General features: G+C 44.6%; 8 non-coding genes across 8 annotated transcripts; all 8 read right to left on the reverse strand.

Annotated features, from left to right (window-relative positions):
• Positions 1-414: 414 nt before the first annotated feature.
• Positions 415-529, reverse strand: LOC128487988 (U5 spliceosomal RNA). Its single transcript, XR_008353432.1, has one exon. It is a non-coding gene; the product is annotated as a U5 spliceosomal RNA (small nuclear RNA).
• Positions 530-2151: 1622 nt separating this feature from the next.
• LOC128488108 (U5 spliceosomal RNA) lies at positions 2152-2266 on the reverse strand. The gene has a single exon (XR_008353545.1). It is a non-coding gene; the product is annotated as a U5 spliceosomal RNA (small nuclear RNA).
• Positions 2267-3889: 1623 nt separating this feature from the next.
• Positions 3890-4005, reverse strand: LOC128488177 (U5 spliceosomal RNA). The gene has a single exon (XR_008353612.1). It is a non-coding gene; the product is annotated as a U5 spliceosomal RNA (small nuclear RNA).
• A 1624-nt stretch (positions 4006-5629) lies between these two features.
• LOC128487989 (U5 spliceosomal RNA) lies at positions 5630-5744 on the reverse strand. The gene has a single exon (XR_008353433.1). It is a non-coding gene; the product is annotated as a U5 spliceosomal RNA (small nuclear RNA).
• A 1624-nt stretch (positions 5745-7368) lies between these two features.
• On the reverse strand, positions 7369-7484 carry LOC128488097 (U5 spliceosomal RNA). Its single transcript, XR_008353535.1, has one exon. It is a non-coding gene; the product is annotated as a U5 spliceosomal RNA (small nuclear RNA).
• A 1634-nt stretch (positions 7485-9118) lies between these two features.
• LOC128488116 (U5 spliceosomal RNA) lies at positions 9119-9233 on the reverse strand. Its single transcript, XR_008353553.1, has one exon. It is a non-coding gene; the product is annotated as a U5 spliceosomal RNA (small nuclear RNA).
• Positions 9234-10856: 1623 nt separating this feature from the next.
• Positions 10857-10971, reverse strand: LOC128487870 (U5 spliceosomal RNA). Its single transcript, XR_008353317.1, has one exon. It is a non-coding gene; the product is annotated as a U5 spliceosomal RNA (small nuclear RNA).
• A 1611-nt stretch (positions 10972-12582) lies between these two features.
• LOC128488258 (U5 spliceosomal RNA) lies at positions 12583-12696 on the reverse strand. Its single transcript, XR_008353688.1, has one exon. It is a non-coding gene; the product is annotated as a U5 spliceosomal RNA (small nuclear RNA).
• Between the last annotated feature and the right edge of the window lie 1187 nt (positions 12697-13883).

The raw sequence follows: 13883 nt of genomic DNA on the forward strand, positions 1-13883 counted from the left end.
GCGCATTAGTCCTTTCCATGCTGAAAACCGGCCCCTTAAGCGTGTGGTGAGTACTTTTTCCAGATGTTTCACTATTGATATTTGAGGAAATGAATAATACAACTGCACATGTGAGGAACAGAGATCTCAATGTTAAACATTTAAGGACAGTTGTTTTTTTTTTTTTGGTTTGTTTATTATCATAAAGAACAATTGGGAATATGCTTGAAAGCATATGTACAGGCTTATTTGCATACAGTCTGGAGGGCATGGTCTAACTCTGCCTCGTTAAAGCATTTCTACAACCCCAAACAGTACATAGCATGACACAGGCAGGATATTTTGCGCTTCTGGATGCGACGCAGCCCTTAGCCAGGACGAAGCTTGCGACTAAAGCAAGCAATCTTTTTGATCTATCGTTAACAACAGCAAAGAAGCCCAGCAAACGCCAGGCATCAAAAAATTGATTAAGACTCATGGTCGTTCCTCCCCACGGAAATCTTTAGTAAAAGGCGAAAGATTTATTCGGTCTGAAGAGAAACCAGAGTATACCCAAGCATGCCGCAGGGCAACGGCCCGGCCACAGGCAGTGCTCCTCGAGGTTAAGGTGTGTTTAATTAATCCCACCCAGCTCTTGCCTGATCATTGGAACCTTTAACACATGCAAAACACAATTGCAAAGGGATTGGAACTATTTAATATTGGGCTGTTTTAAAGTCTTATTAAACTAACAATAAGGCGGGGCGTTTCTCGGTGCATCATGGGTATTCAAATGAGGCGGCAGCTCAAACAAACCTTCCAGCAGTCTTAGTGACTGGGGCGCGAGGTTGCTTCTTTGAGTCAATGTTGTTTACGTTAAGAAAAGAAAAGCTGAAGATTGTAACTCCCCCACCGCTTACCTACGGGGGTCCGCAACTTCCCCTTCTGCTGCAGCCACCAGAAGTTCCTGGCACACATTCTTTGGGCTGTGTTACAAGGTTAGGGGTAAGGCTTCGGGATGGAATCTGATTACTACTCTTTTTTCCAATCGTGGCGTGCTGAACCCATCGGCTTCACAAATACCAAGTTGCCTGATGCTGTTTCCTTTGAAAGCAAATATATCTTTTCCACAAATCCAATCTTTCTAATTAAACCACCTTTCCAAAGTTAGCGGTTAGAAACGTTTAAGCATGGAAAGGTTTGGTGATAGAGCTTGGGTTAGGGGCGGGTTAAGCTCATGGCTTTGAAGAGGCCCAGTTACAGTTAGCGTCGGAGTACTGTTAATGGTTTACGGTTGACAGTTTAGGGTTAGGTAAGGCTTAGAATCCTTCCCCATTGTGGCGTGTTTAGCCCATCCTTTTCACAAACACCAAAAAAGCCTGATTTCCTTCAATTTCTTTTTGTCTTAAGCAGCATCGCCAGTGCCAACATTTTGCACCTAAGATTATAAAAAGTACCTAACAAAATTGTTTTTGTATTAAAACTGCGGCGGGAAGAAAACGCACAAAATCTCGGACAGTTCACCATACGGCCTTGCGACGAACGAGCAAAAGGCTCGCTAACGGCAGCGCACGGACGACCGGACTCCCCAGCACCGCCACAAAGAAGGAGCGCAGCACGGCATCGGAGCGGCAAAAGTCAATCCAAACACGGCAGACTAGACACTTTGCCAAAAATGAAGTCTGCAACCTGATCTTTCCACACGCATAGAGCTTCCCAACTCGTGTCGGAAAGCTTTTAAACAAATAGCAAAAAAGCTATGATCACTGAACGTACGGAGGGCGCATTAGTCCTTTCCATGCTGAAAACCGGCCCCTTAAGCGTGTGGTGAGTACTTTTTCCAGATGTTTCACTATTGATATTTGAGGAAATGAATAATACAACTGCACATGTGAGGAACAGAGATCTCAATGTTAAACATTTAAGTACAGTTGTTTTTTTTTTTGGTTTGTTTATTATTATAAAGAACAATTGGGAATATGCTTGACAGCATATGTACAGGCTTATTTGCATACAGTCTGGAGGGCGTGGTCTAACTCTGCCTCGTTAAAGCATTTCTACAACCCCAAACAGTACATAGCATGACACAGGCAGGATATTTTGCGCTTCTGGATGCGACGCAGCCCTTAGCCAGAACGAAGCTTGCGACTAAAGCAAGCAATCTTTTTGATCTATCGTTAACAACAGCAAAGAAGCCCAGCAAACGCCAGGCATCAAAAAATTGATTAAGACTCATGGTTGTTCCTCCCCACGGAAATCTTTAGTAAAAGGCGAAAGATTTAATCGGTCTGAAGAGAAACCAGAGTATACCCAAGCATGCCGCAGGGCAACGGCCCGGCCACAGGCAGTGCTCCTCGAGGTTAAGGTGTGTTTAATTAATCCCACCCAGCTCTTGCCTGATCATTGGAACCTTTAACACATGCAAAACACAATTGCAAAGGGATTGGAACTATTTAATATTGGGCTGTTTTAAAGTCTTATTAAACTAACAATAAGGCGGGGCGTTTCTCGGTGCATCATGGGTATTCAAATGAGGCGGCAGCTCAAACAAACCTTCCAGCAGTCTTAGTGACTGGGGCGCGAGGTTGCTTCTTTGAAACAATGTTGTTTGCGTTAAGAAAAGAAAAGCTGAAGATTGTAACTCCCCCACCGCTTACCTACGGGGGTCCGCAACTTCCCCTTCTGCTGCAGCCACCAGAAGTTCCTGGCACACATTCTTTGGGCTGCGTTACAAGGTTAGGGGTAAGGCTTCGGGATGGAATCTGATTACTACTCTTTTTTCCAATCGTGGCGTGCTGAACCCATCGGCTTCACAAATACCAAGTTGCCTGATGCTGTTTCCTTTGAAAGCAAATATATCTTTTCCACAAATCCAATCTTTCTAATTAAACCACCTTTCCAAAGTTAGCGGTTAGAAACGTTTAAGCATGGAAAGGTTTGGTGATAGAGCTTGGGTTAGGGGCGGGTTAAGCTCATGGCTTTGAAGAGGCCCAGTTACAGTTAGCGTCGGAGTACTGTTAATGGTTTACGGTTGACAGTTTAGGGTTAGGTAAGGCTTAGAATCCTTCCCCATTGTGGCGTGTTTAGCCCATCCTTTTCACAAACACCAAAAAAGCCTGATTTCCTTCAATTTCTTTTTGTCTTAAGCAGCATCGCCAGTGCCAACATTTTGCACCTAAGATTATAAAAAGTACCTAACAAAATTGTTTTTGTATTAAAACCGCGGCGGGAAGAAAACGCACAAAATCTCGGACAGTTCACCATACGGCCTTGCGACGAACGAGCAAAAGGCTCACTAACGGCAGCGCACGGACGACCGGACTCCCCAGCACCGCCACAAAGAAGGAGCGCAGCACGGCATCGGAGCGGCAAAAGTCAATCCAAACACGGCAGACTAGACACTTTGCCAAAAATGAAGTCTGCAACCTGATCTTTCCACACGCATAGAGCTTCCCAACTCGTGTCGGAAAGCTTTTAAACAAATAGCAAAAAAGCTATGATCACTGAACGTACAGAGGGCGCATTAGTCCTTTCCATGCTGAAAACCGGCCCCTTAAGCGTGTGGTGAGTACTTTTTCCAGATGTTTCACTATTGATATTTGAGGAAATGAATAATACAACTGCACATGTGAGGAACAGAGATCTCAATGTTAAACATTTAAGGACAGTTGTTTTTTTTTTTTGGTTTGTTTATTATCATAAAGAACAATTGGGAATATGCTTGACAGCATATGTACAGGCTTATTTGCATACAGTCTGGAGGGCGTGGTCTAACTCTGCCTCGTTAAAGCATTTCTACAACCCCAAACAGTACATAGCATGGCACAGGCAGGATATTTTGCGCTTCTGGATGCGACGCAGCCCTTAGCCAGGACGAAGCTTGCGACTAAAGCAAGCAATCTTTTTGATCTATCGTTAACAACAGCAAAGAAGCCCAGCAAACGCCAGGCATCAAAAAAATTGATTAAGACTCATGGTCGTTCCTCCCCACAGAAATCTTTAGTAAAAGGCGAAAGATTTATTCGGTCTGAAGAGAAACCAGAGTATACCCAAGCATGCCGCAGGGCAACGGCCCGGCCACAGGCAGTGCTCCTCGAGGTTAAGGTGTGTTTAATTAATCCCACCCAGCTCTTGCCTGATCATTGGAACCTTTAACACATGCAAAACACAATTGCAAAGGGATTGGAACTATTTAATATTGGGCTGTTTTAAAGTCTTATTAAACTAACAATAAGGCGGGGCGTTTCTCGGTGCATCATGGGTATTCAAATGAGGCGGCAGCTCAAACAAACCTTCCAGCAGTCTTAGTGACTGGGGCGCGAGGTTGCTTCTTTGAAACAATGTTGTTTGCGTTAAGAAAAGAAAAGCTGAAGATTGTAACTCCCCCACCGCTTACCTACGGGGGTCCGCAACTTCCCCTTCTGCTGCAGCCACCAGAAGTTCCTGGCACACATTCTTTGGGCTGTGTTACAAGGTTAGGGGTAAGGCTTCGGGATGGAATCTGATTACTACTCTTTTTTCCAATCGTGGCGTGCTGAACCCATGGGCTTCACAAATACCAAGTTGCCTGATGCTGTTTCCTTTGAAAGCAAATATATCTTTTCCACAAATCCAATCTTTCTAATTAAACCACCTTTCCAAAGTTAGCGGTTAGAAACGTTTAAGCATGGAAAGGTTTGGTGATAGAGCTTGGGTTAGGGGCGGGTTAAGCTCATGGCTTTGAAGAGGCCCAGTTACAGTTAGCGTCGGAGTACTGTTAATGGTTTACGGTTGACAGTTTAGGGTTAGGTAAGGCTTAGAATCCTTCCTCATTGTGGCGTGTTTAGCCCATCCTTTTCACAAACACCAAAAAAGCCTGATTTCCTTCAATTTCTTTTTGTCTTAAGCAGCATCGCCAGTGCCAACATTTTGCACCTAAGATTATAAAAAGTACCTAACAAAATTGTTTTTGTATTAAAACCGCGGCGGGAAGAAAACGCACAAAATCTCGGACAGTTCACCATACGGCCTTGCGACGAACGAGCAAAAGGCTCACTAACGGCAGCGCACGGACGACCGGACTCCCCAGCACCGCCACAAAGAAGGAGCGCAGCACGGCATCGGAGCGGCAAAAGTCAATCCAAACACGGCAGACTAGACACTTTGCCAAAAATGAAGTCTGCAACCTGATCTTTCCACACGCATAGAGCTTCCCAACTCGTGTCGGAAAGCTTTTAAACAAATAGCAAAAAAGCTATGATCACTGAACGTACGGAGGGCGCATTAGTCCTTTCCATGCTGAAAACCGGCCCCTTAAGCGTGTGGTGAGTACTTTTTCCAGATGTTTCACTATTGATATTTGAGGAAATGAATAATACAACTGCACATGTGAGGAACAGAGATCTCAATGTTAAACATTTAAGGACAGTTGTTTTTTTTTTTTTGGTTTGTTTATTATCATAAAGAACAATTGGGAATATGCTTGAAAGCATATGTACAGGCTTATTTGCATACAGTCTGGAGGGCGTGGTCTACCTCTGCCTCGTTAAAGCATTTCTACAACCCCAAACAGTACATAGCATGACACAGGCAGGATATTTTGCGCTTCCGGATGCGACGCAGCCCTTAGCCAGGACGAAGCTTGCGACTAAAGCAAGCAATCTTTTTGATCTATCGTTAACAACAGCAAAGAAGCCCAGCAAACGCCAGGCATCAAAAAATTGATTAAGACTCATGGTCGTTCCTCCCCACGGAAATCTTTAGTAAAAGGCGAAAGATTTATTCGGTCTGAAGAGAAACCAGAGTATACCCAAGCATGCCGCAGGGCAACGGCCCGGCCACAGGCAGTGCTCCTCGAGGTTAAGGTGTGTTTAATTAATCCCACCCAGCTCTTGCCTGATCATTGGAACCTTTAACACATGCAAAACACAATTGCAAAGGGATTGGAACTATTTAATATTGGGCTGTTTTAAAGTCTTATTAAACTAACAATAAGGCGGGGCGTTTCTCGGTGCATCATGGGTATTCAAATGAGGCGGCAGCTCAAACAAACCTTCCAGCAGTCTTAGTGACTGGGGCGCGAGGTTGCTTCTTTGAAACAATGTTGTTTGCGTTAAGAAAAGAAAAGCTGAAGATTGTAACTCCCCCACCGCTTACCTACGGGGGTCCGCAACTTCCCCTTCTGCTGCAGCCACCAGAAGTTCCTGGCACACATTCTTTGGGCTGTGTTACAAGGTTAGGGGTAAGGCTTCGGGATGGAATCTGATTACTACTCTTTTTTCCAATCGTGGCGTGCTGAACCCATGGGCTTCACAAATACCAAGTTGCCTGATGCTGTTTCCTTTGAAAGCAAATATATCTTTTCCACAAATCCAATCTTTCTAATTAAACCACCTTTCCAAAGTTAGCGGTTAGAAACGTTTAAGCATGGAAAGGTTTGGTGATAGAGCTTGGGTTAGGGGCGGGTTAAGCTCATGGCTTTGAAGAGGCCCAGTTACAGTTAGCGTCGGAGTACTGTTAATGGTTTACGGTTGACAGTTTAGGGTTAGGTAAGGCTTAGAATCCTTCCTCATTGTGGCGTGTTTAGCCCATCCTTTTCACAAACACCAAAAAAGCCTGATTTCCTTCAATTTCTTTTTGTCTTAAGCAGCATCGCCAGTGCCAACATTTTGCACCTAAGATTATAAAAAGTACCTAACAAAATTGTTTTTGTATTAAAACCGCGGCGGGAAGAAAACGCACAAAATCTCGGACAGTTCACCATACGGCCTTGCGACGAACGAGCAAAAGGCTCACTAACAGCAGCGCACGGACGACCGGACTCCCCAGCACCGCCACAAAGAAGGAGCGCAGCACGGCATCGGAGCGGCAAAAGTCAATCCAAACACGGCAGACTAGACACTTTGCCAAAAATGAAGTCTGCAACCTGATCTTTCCACACGCATAGAGCTTCCCAACTCGTGTCGGAAAGCTTTTAAACAAATAGCAAAAAAGCTATGATCACTGAACGTACGGAGGGCGCATTAGTCCTTTCCATGCTGAAAACCGGCCCCTTAAGCGTGTGGTGAGTACTTTTTCCAGATGTTTCACTATTGATATTTGAGGAAATGAATAATACAACTGCACATGTGAGGAACAGAGATCTCAATGTTAAACATTTAAGGACAGTTGTTTTTTTTTTTTTGGTTTGTTTATTATCATAAAGAACAATTGGGAATATGCTTGACAGCATATGTACAGGCTTATTTGCATACAGTCTGGAGGGCGTGGTCTAACTCTGCCTCGTTAAAGCATTTCTACAACCCCAAACAGTACATAGCATGGCACAGGCAGGATATTTTGCGCTTCTGGATGCGACGCAGCCCTTAGCCAGGACGAAGCTTGCGACTAAAGCAAGCAATCTTTTTGATCTATCGTTAACAACAGCAAAGAAGCCCAGCAAACGCCAGGCATCAAAAAAATTGATTAAGACTCATGGTCGTTCCTCCCCACGGAAATCTTTAGTAAAAGGCGAAAGATTTATTCGGTCTGAAGAGAAACCAGAGTATACCCAAGCATGCCGCAGGGCAACGGCCCGGCCACAGGCAGTGCTCCTCGAGGTTAAGGTGTGTTTAATTAATCCCACCCAGCTCTTGCCTGATCATTGGAACCTTTAACACATGCAAAACACAATTGCAAAGGGATTGGAACTATTTAATATTGGGCTGTTTTAAAGTCTTATTAAACTAACAATAAGGCGGGGCGTTTCTCGGTGCATCATGGGTATTCAAATGAGGCGGCAGCTCAAACAAACCTTCCAGCAGTCTTAGTGACTGGGGCGCGAGGTTGCTTCTTTGAAACAATGTTGTTTGCGTTAAGAAAAGAAAAGCTGAAGATTGTAACTCCCCCACCGCTTACCTACGGGGGTCCGCAACTTCCCCTTCTGCTGCAGCCACCAGAAGTTCCTGGCACACATTCTTTGGGCTGTGTTACAAGGTTAGGGGTAAGGCTTCGGGATGGAATCTGATTACTACTCTTTTTTCCAATCGTGGCGTGCTGAACCCATCGGCTTCACAAATACCAAGTTGCCTGATGCTGTTTCCTTTGAAAGCAAATATATCTTTTCCACAAATCCAATCTTTCTAATTAAACCACCTTTCCAAAGTTAGCGGTTAGAAACGTTTAAGCATGGAAAGGTTTGGTGATAGAGCTTGGGTTAGGGGCGGGTTAAGCTCATGGCTTTGAAGAGGCCCAGTTACAGTTAGCGTCGGAGTACTGTTAATGGTTTACGGTTGACAGTTTAGGGTTAGGTAAGGCTTAGAATCCTTCCCCATTGTGGCGTGTTTACCCATCCTTTTCACAAACACCAAAAAAGCCTGATTTCCTTCAATTTCTTTTTGTCTTAAGCAGCATCGCCAGTGCCAACATTTTGCACCTAAGATTATAAAAAGTACCTAACAAAATTGTTTTTGTATTAAAACTGCGGCGGGAAGAAAACGCACAAAATCTCGGACAGTTCACCATACGGCCTTGCGACGAACGAGCAAAAGGCTCGCTAACGGCAGCGCACGGACGACCGGACTCCCCAGCACCGCCACAAAGAAGGAGCGCAGCACAGCATCGGAGCGGCAAAAGTCAATCCAAACACCGCAGACTAGACACTTTGCCAAAAATGAAGTCTGCAACCTGATCTTTCCACACGCATAGAGCTTCCCAACTCGTGTCGGAAAGCTTTTAAACAAATAGCAAAAAAGTTATGATCACTGAACGTACAGAGGGCGCATTAGTCCTTTCCATGCTGAAAACCGGCCCCTTAAGCGTGTGGTGAGTACTTTTTCCAGATGTTTCACTATTGATATTTGAGGAAATGAATAATACAACTGCACATGTGAGGAACAGAGATCTCAATGTTAAACATTTAAGGACAGTTGTTTTTTTTTTTGGTTTGTTTATTATCATAAAGAACAATTGGGAATATGCTTGACAGCATATGTACAGGCTTATTTGCATACAGTCTGGAGGGCGTGGTCTAACTCTGCCTCGTTAAAGCATTTCTACAACCCCAAACAGTACATAGCGTGACACAGGCAGGATATTTTGCGCTTCTGGATGCGACGCAGCCCTTAGCCAGGACGAAGCTTGCGACTAAAGCATGCGACTAAAGCAAGCAATCTTTTTGATCTATCGTTAACAACAGCAAAGAAGCCCAGCAAACGCCAGGCATCAAAAAATTGATTAAGACTCATGGTCGTTCCTCCCCACGGAAATCTTTAGTAAAAGGCGAAAGATTTATTCGGTCTGAAAAGAAACCAGAGTATACCCAAGCATGCCGCAGGGCAACGGCCCGGCCACAGGCAGTGCTCCTCGAGGTTAAGGTGTGTTTAATTAATCCCACCCAGCTCTTGCCTGATCGTTGGAACCTTTAACACATGCAAAACACAATTGCAAAGGGATTGGAACTATTTAATATTGGGCTGTTTTAAAGTCTTATTAAACTAACAATAAGGCGGGGCGTTTCTCGGTGCATCATGGGTATTCAAATGAGGCGGCAGCTCAAACAAACCTTCCAGCAGTCTTAGTGACTGGGGCGCGAAGTTGCTTCTTTGAAACAATGTTGTTTGCGTTAAGAAAAGAAAAGCTGAAGATTGTAACTCCCCCACCGCTTACCTACGGGGGTCCGCAACTTCCCCTTCTGCTGCAGCCACCAGAAGTTCCTGGCACACATTCTTTGGGCTGTGTTACAAGGTTAGGGGTAAGGCTTCGGGATGGAATCTGATTACTACTCTTTTTTCCAATCGTGGCGTGCTGAACCCATCGGCTTCACAAATACCAAGTTGCCTGATGCTGTTTCCTTTGAAAGCAAATATATCTTTTCCACAAATCCAATCTTTCTAATTAAACCACCTTTCCAAAGTTAGCGGTTAGAAACGTTTAAGCATGGAAAGGTTTGGTGATAGAGCTTGGGTTAGGGGCGGGTTAAGCTCATGGCTTTGAAGAGGCCCAGTTACAGTTAGCTTCGGAGTACTGTTAATGGTTTACGGATGACAGTTTAGGGTTAGGTAAGGCTTAGAATCCTTCCCCATTGTGGCGTGTTTAGCCCATCCTTTTCACAAACACCAAAAAAGCCTGATTTCCTTCAATTTCTTTTTGTCTTAAGCAGCATCGCCAGTGCCAACATTTTGCACCTAAGATTATAAAAAGTACCTAACAAAATTGTTTTTGTATTAAAACCGCGGCGGGAAGAAAACGCACAAAATCTCGGACAGTTCACCATACGGCCTTGCGACGAACGAGCAAAAGGCTCACTAACGGCAGCGCACGGACGACCGGACTCCCCAGCACCGCCACAAAGAAGGAGCGCAGCACGGCATCGGAGCGGCAAAAGTCAATCCAAACACGGCAGACTAGACACTTTGCCAAAAATGAAGTCTGCAACCTGATCTTTCCACACGCATAGAGCTTCCCAACTCGTGTCGGAAAGCTTTTAAACAAATAGCAAAAAAGCTATGATCACTGAACGTACAGAGGGCGCATTAGTCCTTTCCATGCTGAAAACCGGCCCCTTAAGCGTGTGGTGAGTACTTTTTCCAGATGTTTCACTATTGATATTTGAGGAAATGAATAATACAACTGCACATGTAAGGAACAGAGATCTCAATGTTAAACATTTAAGGACAGTTGTTTTTTTTTTTTGGTTTGTTTATTATCATAAAGAACAATTGGGAATATGCTTGACAGCATATGTACAGGCTTATTTGCATACAGTCTGGAGGGCGTGGTCTAACTCTGCCTCATTAAAGCATTTCTACAACCCCAAACAGTACATAGCATGACACAGGCAGGATATTTTGCGCTTCTGGATGCGACGCAGCCCTTAGCCAGGACGAAGCTTGCGACTAAAGCAAGCAATCTTTTTGATCTATCGTTAACAACAGCAAAGAAGCCCAGCAAACGCCAGGCATCAAAAAATTGATTAAGACTCATGGTTGTTCCTCCCCACGGAAATCTTTAGTAAAAGGCGAAAGATTTATTCGGTCTGAAGAGAAACCAGAGTATACCCAAGCATGCCGCAGGGCAACGGCCCGGCCACAGGCAGTGCTCCTCGAGGTTAAGGTGTGTTTAATTAATCCCACCCAGCTCTTGCCTGATCATTGGAACCTTTAACACATGCAAAACACAATTGCAAAGGGATTGGAACTATTTAATATTGGGCTGTTTTAAAGTCTTATTAAACTAACAATAAGGCGGGGCGTTTCTCGGTGCATCATGGGTATTCAAATGAGGCGGCAGCTCAAACAAACCTTCCAGCAGTCTTAGTGACTGGGGCGCGAGGTTGCTTCTTTGAAACAATGTTGTTTGCGTTAAGAAAAGAAAAGCTGAAGATTGTAACTCCCCCACCGCTTACCTACGGGGGTCCGCAACTTCCCCTTCTGCTGCAGCCACCAGAAGTTCCTGGCACACATTCTTTGGGCTGTGTTACAAGGTTAGGGGTAAGGCTTCGGGATGGAATCTGATTACTACTCTTTTTTCCAATCGTGGCGTGCTGAACCCATCGGCTTCACAAATACCAAGTTGCCTGATGCTGTTTCCTTTGAAAGCAAATATATCTTTTCCACAAATCCAATCTTTCTAATTAAACCACCTTTCCAAAGTTAGCGGTTAGAAACGTTTAAGCATGGAAAGGTTTGGTGATAGAGCTTGGGTTAGGGGCGGGTTAAGCTCATGGCTTTGAAGAGGCCCAGTTACAGTTAGCGTCGGAGTACTGTTAATGGTTTACGGTTGACAGTTTAGGGTTAGGTAAGGCTTAGAATCCTTCCCCATTGTGGCGTGTTTAGCCCATCCTTTTCACAAACACCAAAAAAGCCTGATTTCCTTCAATTTCTTTTTGTCTTAAGCAGCATCGCCAGTGCCAACATTTTGCACCTAAGATTATAAAAAGTACCTAACAAAATTGTTTTTGTATTAAAACCGCGGCGGGAAGAAAACGCACAAAATCTCGGACAGTTCACCATACGGCCTTGCGACGAACGAGCAAAAGGCTCACTAACGGCAGCGCACGGACGACCGGACTCCCCAGCACCGCCACAAAGAAGGAGCGCAGCACGGCATCGGAGCGGCAAAAGTCAATCCAAACATGGCACACTAGACACTTTGCCAAAAATGAAGTCTGCAACCTGATCTTTCCACACGCATAGAGCTTCCCAACTCGTGTCGGAAAGCTTTTAAACAAATAGCAAAAAAGCTATGATCACTGAACGTACAGAGGGCGCATTAGTCCTTTCCATGCTGAAAACCGGCCCCTTAAGCGTGTGGTGAGTACTTTTTCCAGATGTTTCACTAATGATATTTGAGGAAATGAATAATACAACTGCACACGTGAGGAACAGAGATCTCAATGTTAAACATTTAAGGACAGTTGTTTTTTTTTTTTGGTTTGTTTATTATCATAAAGAACAATTGGGAATATGCTTGACAGCATATGTACAGGCTTATTTGCATACAGTCTGGAGGGCGTGGTCTAACTCTGCCTCGTTAAAGCATTTCTACAACCCCAAACAGTACATAGCATGACACAGGCAGGACATTTTGCGCTTCTGGATGCGAAGCAGCCCTTAGCCAGGACGAAGTTTGCAACTAAAGCAAGCAATCTTTTTGATCTATCGTTAACAACAGCAAACGCCAGGCATCAAAAAATTGATTAAGACTCATGGTTGTTCCTCCCCACGGAAATCTTTAGTAAAAGGCGAAAGATTTATTCAGTCTGAAGAGAAACCAGAGTATACCCAAGCATGCCGCAGGGCAACGGCCCGGCCACAGGCAGTGCTCCTCGAGGTTAAGGTGTGTTTAATTAATCCCACCCAGCTCTTGCCTGATCATTGGAACCTTTAACACATGCAAAACACAATTGCAAAGGGATTGGAACTATTTAATATTGGGCTGTTTTAAAGTCTTATTAAACTAACAATAAGGCGGGGCGTTTCTCGGTGCATCATGGGTATTCAAATGAGGCGGCAGCTCAAACAAACCTTCCAGCAGTCTTAGTGACTGGGGCGCGAGGTTGCTTCTTTGAAACAATGTTGTTTGCGTTAAGAAAAGAAAAGCTGAAGATTGTAACTCCCCCACCGCTTACCTACGGGGGTCCGCAACTTCCCCTTCTGCTGCAGCCACCAGAAGTTCCTGGCACACATTCTTTGGGCTGTGTTACAAGGTTAGGGGTAAGGCTTCGGGATGGAATCTGATTACTACTCTTTTTTCCAATCGTGGCGTGCTGAACCCATCGGCTTCACAAATACCAAGTTGCCTGATGCTGTTTCCTTTGAAAGCAAATATATCTTTTCCACAAATCCAATCTTTCTAATTAAACCACCTTTCCAAAGTTAGCGGTTAGAAACGTTTAAGCATGGAAAGGTTTGGTGATAGAGCTTGGGTTAGGGGCGGGTTAAGCTCATGGCTTTGAAGAGGCCCAGTTACAGTTAGCGTCGGAGTACTGTTAATGGTTTACGGTTGACAGTTTAGGGTTAGGTAAGGCTTAGAATCCTTCCCCATTGTGGCGTGTTTAGCCCATCCTTTTCACAAACACCAAAAAAGCCTGATTTCCTTCAATTTCTTTTTGTCTTAAGCAGCATCGCCAGTGCCAACATTTTGCACCTAAGATTATAAAAAGTACCTAACAAAATTGTTTTTGTATTAAAACTGCGGCGGGAAGAAAACGCACAAAATCTCGGACAGTTCACCATACGGCCTTGCGACGAACGAGCAAAAGGCTCACTAACGGCAGCGCACGGACGACCGGACTCCCCAGCACCGCCACAAAGAAGGAGCGCAGCACGGCATCGGAGCGGCAAAAGTCAATCCAAACACGGCAGACTAGACACTTTGCCAAAAATGAAGTCTGCAACCTGATCTTTCCACACGCATAGAGCTTCCCAACTCGTGTCGGAAAGCTTTTAAACAAATAGCAAAAAAGC

This window comes from Spea bombifrons, chromosome 3 (assembly GCF_027358695.1).
Source record: "Spea bombifrons isolate aSpeBom1 chromosome 3, aSpeBom1.2.pri, whole genome shotgun sequence".
Lineage (NCBI taxonomy): Eukaryota > Metazoa > Chordata > Amphibia > Anura > Pelobatidae > Spea > Spea bombifrons.